Raw genomic sequence first — 7,432 nt, 5'->3', positions numbered from 1 at the left:
ACGTATATAAATGGAATAAAGTCAAATTAACAGAATGATAGAAAGTTCATTCAACTCTGACATAACATAATAATTATGAATTATAATGAAATAATGAAGCTCAACATGATTGTGTTCATTGAACAGTATAATCGATCACTATAATATTGTATCATTAACATAACTAAGCAAAGGATGAGAAGCTTGTGGTGTCATTCCATGTCTGGTCTTTCATTAACTTTCATTAACTGGTCTTTCACACACTTTGGGAATAGAAAAGAGAACGAAAATTGATAAAGGGCCTTCATTGTACCCATCCTTTAAATTACACTTAAAACATGATGAATATAATTATGTTACATTGATGTCTATTATTTTGTTGTATACTACGAAAAGCATATCTTGTTATTATCCATGCAAATGCATCTTCCTGTCCATTGCTGCCTGTCACACGACAGAGCGTATAAGATATCACGTTGAAATACTTTCTTGCCTTTTCCTATAGTCGTCTGTTTTTCCTCTCTCCCTCTCTCCCTCTCTCTCCCTCTCTCTCTCTCTTTCTTTCTCATTGATATAATTTCTTCATCTTTAGGTGTTGGAAAAAGTTTGGCTTCGTGACGTATGAGGACGAGGTTCTCCAGTGAGGGTCAGTAATATTTTTTTTCCATAACCTTTTATTGATTCCATATTCAAAACAAATTCTTGACAACTCAAATCACACATATTACAAAATCCACGATTCAGCATAACACAATTATAGTGAAATCAAGCCAAGCTGTACTTTCAGCAAAACAGTACATTCGTAAAGAATATACAATGCACCAGAAAAAAATATATACAGTTGTACACTGCTCACTTACTTTCTTTAAAATCAAATCGAGCTGCACTTTCAGCAAGACAGTACATTCATTAAAAAGAAAAAAAAAATACATAACACGTCCATCGATCTATACACACAGAAAAATGGAATCTATATTCCCCTTTTATTACCCCCCTCCCCCCCCCCCCGCGATTATAAACCAATACACCCATCAAAACCATTCTTCCTATATATACCTCCTCCCCTCCCAACTACCCTTCCCATCCCTTCCCCCTTCCCCGTGGACATCTGGCTCCGGGTCCTTCCATACTTTTCTTTATACGTGTACTTTCAAATTTTCCCATTTACTGAAATAAATGGTTAAAGTTCCCCTCATTGATGCTAATTTCTTTTCCTCAAATCTATCCTCTAAAATGTTATTTTTTATTTCGTTATTTTGTAGGCGGCTTTCCATATTCTCTACTTTTAAAAATCAAATATTAAACCAAACTTATGAAATATGATTTTACAATAATGATGGGATGTATCGATCTCTGTAGAATGAGCGAGGACATCAAGTTACTTTTCACTGAAATCCTCTGTAATTATATTAATTCTTTAATGCTTTGATTTGTTTCGACGTATATAGGCCTTTTGTTTACTTGTTTAATTGTTTGTTTAGGGAATGATCATGAGAGGAACTCGATCAGACCGAGCCCCCCCCCCCCCCCCCCCACACACACACACACATACACGCAATATTGCTCATTCCAGTTTAGTTGAATACGAAACATGAAACACATTAGATCCTCAGTGCATTATACAATTTTCTTTGTTTCATTTTTCAGTGCAAAGTACGTGTCATCTCCCTCTCTTTCTCTCTCCGTGGGAAAAATTGCTAAGTGCGAGCCCCCATCAAACTCCATTGACGGCCAGTTTTTTCAGTTGATGGACGTCGTTTACAACAACCGATTATATGGTAATTTACCGCAGAGGGTGTCCTCCGTAATAAACGCTAATTTGCATTGATGCAATATTGACGCCGAAGGCGATAAAATGGTTCCGAGACTGTCTGCTCGAGCGGAAGATAAACTACAAACTGTTGATGAGATCTGAGAGTGTAACAAGGATGATTTGAGTATCATCACCTGCTATAATTCCTGGCTTTGGATGGTGTGGTTCCCACTCTTGTCGTAGAAGGATATTTAGGTGAATTATACGAGGAATATATGCCGATGCGTGAAGCAGCAGAGGATGTTATCAACGCGACACTGCAGCATACGCAGCCGTTGGATACCCGTGGAGAACCGTTGAAAATCCGCGACGTTCACGATCGAGTCCGGTATGTATCGCCTGCGTGGATGAATTCTCTCTGAATGTAGCTTCTTTCATGTTCACTGAATACTATGTAGATGCACGAGTCACGAGTGTATTTTGCAGCATATACCACAATATACACACATCCATAATAGCCTCACTTTTTGGTAATATAGCAGTTTTACACGTAGATACCAACATTATTAAAGGCTTTCTATGACTTGTGTTCATACCATCGCATGCCCTTCGGCTTCGTTAAAGTGTCAGTAGTAGCGAGTCTGGCTTCTGTTATGTTTTACTTGCCTTCGGGTTCACTCTCAGAGGACACATTTTGCATCGTTTGTGAACTTGCTTGGAAAATAGATCAATTTTTGAAGCTAAAAATGACATCAGAATTAGAAAGAACAAAACAAAATAGCATGGTGCAAGAATCTGTGTATTGTGTGAAGCTAGAAGTGTACTGTTGAAGATACCACCTACTAGTACTGATCGAGAAAACTCTACTGAATGAATGGGACTTTAATTTCATGCATGATCACCACATTTTACTATCACAAAATATTAAGGACTAGTTATATACAGTGTTAGCATGTGTGTAGACAATTTAGTAGTTGTAATTGATAGGCCTAGTCATCTGTTTATAAATTTACTATTTCTGAATTTAATTAATCAAAACACTATGTTTTGGGTACCCCTAAATTCCTCTTTAGTAAAATATTTGTTGATAAATTCTGCATATTGAACTTTGTTCGAGATATATTAGTATAAATACTATTTCTGCATTCACTTTGCTTATACTACACTGTCACTGAATCCATATATTTAGGGTAAATTTCCCATCAAGCAAAATATGTACAGTATGACATGAAATAATGAAACAAGAACCTAGATTAAACTTAAATGCAGATGGGTCTGATGGTTATCAATATATTTTAATGCTTCCACCATCCGTTAGTTTCATTTCATGAGTACCAAGGTAGCCATTTTAATATTCAGTGCCTCTACCAAACTGCCACACAAATGATATTGATACATGCATTACCGTATACTGATTTATATCATAACAATTATCAATATATTCACTTATGTGGTTCCACCATCTTCTGTTGCACCATAAGCAGAGACTCCAACCCAAAGTACCTTCTGATCTGGAGATTCTCCCGCCTGAAACCCCTAGCAAACGGGAGACTCAAAGTTGATGTGTGCGAAGCGCGAATTTCCCAGGGTTCTAGATGCTCTCTGGTGCTATCTAAGGCTTATTTTTTCAACATACGATAGAAATGTAAGAAATCCTTTCCAACGGGAGACAAAGAGCCAGGGCGGGAGAAATTAAATTTCAAACGGGAGAACGGGAGATTTTGCAAAAATGGGTTTTCGGCGGGAGATCTCCCGTCGAAAACGGGAGAGTTGGAGTCTCTGCATAAGTAGTCATCAAGCATGCTATTAAGTATGGAACACTTTAAAATCTAGTTGCTTGCAGTAGATATGCGTGGTTGGTTACAAATCAGTGATTTCATTCACTAACATGCTGTGAGCAGCTTATTTGTTTTACTGTGTACATGTTTGCCAACTGCGCTGTGCTTCACTGTGGCTTCTGTTCCATGAAGGTGGCATGTGCTAATTTAATGCAAAACCACAACCCGCTATATTTGCATTTAAGTGTTAAAATTGCCATTCCAGCTAAAATTGAAAATAAAATTTCATATTTCCTTCTATTTGTGCCACTACTTTTCTTTTTCTGGCCACCAGAATTTCCAGTTCAAAGATTTTAGTGGCCCACATGGTAGGCCTTAGACCACATTAATATTAGTGTCAAGCCTTGTTGTCTGTATTTACAACTACTTCAACTAATTTTATATCATGATTTGTTGTAGCCCTCTTAAAACCTGGAATAACAGCTCATGAATCTAATCACAACTCTGATAATTCAAAACTTTTGAATTTTCTGATTTTTTTCAAGTTCCGCTGATGTGCTCTTTTACATACAAAGTATGCGTGAGTAAATTTTTCCTTTAAGGCTTTAAAGAGAAAAGTGAATGGCAAGAAAGAAGCTGGTGGTATATTTTTAGAGTATTAAGGTCAACAATCAGATATGCAGAATACCATCTACTTTCAATCAGAGAGTTGGTGAAATATCAGAGATTCCTGCATGTCTAACTCTTCAAATTGAGCTTATAAAAAAACCCACAACATTCATGCTGTGAACTCCAGTGAAAAACTATAGTGTTTCATAAATAGGGAGAGTCCCCAAAAAGACCTCATTGATATGGCCCTCTGTATGACTTCAGGAGTCGTTTTATTCAGTGTACAGAAAATGTTATTTACAGTGTATATAATCTGTATGTTTGTTTTATATTTATCTTTGTGTGTGTAAACGTGTGTGTGTAAAAATGTGTGTGTCAGTGTATATGTCAGTGTGTATGTGTCTTGTGTGCAATGGCATCATGCCTTTGCAGTGGCTGTGATACTTCTTCAAGCTTGGCCATTTATTTCAATTAAAAAAAAAATCCATTCTTTCAATGTTACCTTAACCCTAGGTTGAATATGACCAAGATGATTCAGTCATAGTTTAGCACAGCTGTGATTTATCACTGTTTTGTTTGTTTGTTTGTCGTTTGTTTGTTTGTTTATTTGTTTGTTCATGCCTCTCTCACTTCTAGTTTTGTGTCTCATCACAGGTGACTATGAGAGCGATATGAGGAAGGCTATCAAACACCATGTCCTCAAAACTTTCAAGGTTGGCGCCACCAATGGGAAGGGCTACGACTCTGATGGTGGTAAGTTCAAGAAAGCAATCACCCTACATCACTACCTTCAAAAATTACGGTAGTCAAGGGGTGCCCATATCATATTATATATATATATATATATATATATATATATATACATACATGGGCATCATAAGAGTTCTAAAACAAGCATAGACCATATCTCCAATGAAAACACATAATTTGTAAACCAGTAAAAATTGTCTGCTCAAGATATTTGAGATGTTGTATTCAACAATGTAATATCTAAAATGGATTTTTTTTCTTAGTTTGAACAGGTATATTCTTTACTCTGTCTAAATGACTAAAAGGGGAAAAAACCTCTTGCAGTTATCTTTTAGTTGATAATTGATGGGCATTCACATCCTGCTAAGATGTGTGATATTTTCTTGATATAATATGATGTAACACTCACTCTAAACTTTGACCCCAAAGATGATGTGATATAAAATCTTGATTGTGTTTAAGCATACACGTAACATACAATCCATGTATGAATATTTGGATTAGATTAAAACATACATTGTCTGTATCAATATTTGGACAGCTGGATGGTTTCAGCAGAATTCCTTGTATGATAATTTTCCCATTGGTTTCTACAAACTTAGGTTTTCAATGATTTTTGTGAGTAATATAGCAGCTATAAGTGTATCTAGTCTCTTCAAGAATTTAACAATTGCTCAAAATAATTAATTAAAGAAAGAGCTGCCACGTCTCCCTAATTATTCACATGTCTCCCTGAAATCTTTTCTATTTCCTCAAGTCCTGACAAATTAAAATAAAAGCCTCACTAACTGAAATTATCATCACTTATTGAGATGACATAACACACAAATATCAGAGAACCTTTTTGTGAGTGTGTAATTTTGTGGTTTAAACTCTCTGCAATGTATACCTTGAACAGTGAGCATACTTCATCACTCTTTCTTGTCACTGACCATGTATGATGTCATTGTTCTTGTATTTGACAATGGACTGGTTACTTGTGGCACATTATTGAAAGTAATTTAATACCCTATCTTAATTTTAAAACTTTGTTTCTGTCCCTGTTCTATTCACTAATGACTCTTCAGGTATTGTTCTAAAGTTGTTTTCACTATATCTTTTGTCACAAAGATTTATAATTTTATTCACAGCCTAAGATTTGAGATGGAATAATAAAAAAAGTCCTTGATTTGAAACTTGTCTTGAATTGATGAGAGTATCAGTGTATTGTCTCTAGAGGTTACTTTGAGGATTGTTTGGGAAATAATATCAGAATTCACAGTGCACCTTTGAAAAGCAAAGCTTGTTCTGCCAGTACCAATTCACAATTAAGATAAGTGGATACTCCACCAATGGGTGGTGAGCTAACTCAGTCAGTAGGACGTCTGCCTCATGATCCAAAGGGCCCCGGTTCTATTACCGGGTCTCACTGAGCAATGTTGTGTGTAATCATATCATATCATAATAAGAGGCAAAGCACTCTGTCCCTCAGATAGGACATAAAATGGATGTCCCGTGTATGAGAGAGTAACAACTAACACACGTAAAAGATCCCTCCTCATTAGGCGTGTCTTCATCAGCCCAAAGTTTCAAAATAGCGCGCTATCTTGCGGTTACCAAACTAGTCCGATGTCAAAATAGCGCGCTATCTGTGTAGTGAAGACGCAGATAGCGCGCTATTTGATCGGGAAAATTTCCCCCAAAATCTTGGTCTAGTTCGTCAACTAGAGCGCTAATTCGTGAAATAGCGCGCTATCTTGGGTGCGTCTCCATCAGCCCGAAATTTTCTCGATCCCTCCACGCTTCTGGTTAGCCAGCTGGCAATGGAAAGCGCATGTACAAGCAGCTAGTGATTGTGTATAGTACATTACACGCACGGTGTATTCAAGGATCACATGTGTGTACTATATAAGCCTACTGTTGTTGTAATCTTTAAAACCAGGGAGGTGATTTCTCTCACCTCCCTATTAAAACTCAGTTCCGTGCATGCTAGCTGTTTTTTTGTAAACTTCTTCTTCTGGTCCACTCTACCTTAGCTGAAGATTCTTGCAGATTGTGTGCATTTTGGATTTGTTTAAACATTGCAATTCGTTAATTTCATATATGATGCCTCACTGGACAGAAGAAAGAGTAGCGTTATTAATATCCCTTTGGAGAGAATTTGCTGTACTGCTCACTGAACTGGTTGTAGAATCGTACATACGGTGATATAGGAGATTTTGAGCGGGGAAATCCACTTTCGAACCGCGAGCCAGGCAGAGTAATATTGCAAAGTGCGCATGCGTCAATTTTCGGACTAATTTCCCGAAGCAGGCTGTTCGAGCTGATGAAGACGCACATTCGCTGTATCGGTCTGTTTTCCAAGACCGCAAAATGTCCCGCTAGTTTGAACTTCGGGCTGATGAAGACACGCCTATTTATTCATCGCAAAGTTGGAAAGAGCAGGTTGTTTAACCTAGGGAAGTGGTCCCGCTTTTCATCCATCTGGACCCCATGGAAGACCAGCTGTTGCAGCTGAATATGGGCTATCCAGCCATCTTCTCAGATGGAAATAAAAAACAAAGTAAACAAACAAACAAACCTG

The sequence above is a fragment of the Diadema antillarum genome, unplaced genomic scaffold (genome assembly GCF_040938485.1).
Source record: "Diadema antillarum isolate AM-2024a unplaced genomic scaffold, OU_Dant_1.0 scf00000167, whole genome shotgun sequence".
Classification (NCBI taxonomy): Eukaryota; Metazoa; Echinodermata; class Echinoidea; order Diadematoida; family Diadematidae; genus Diadema; species Diadema antillarum.
Note: the sequence above shows the minus strand (reverse complement) of the source record.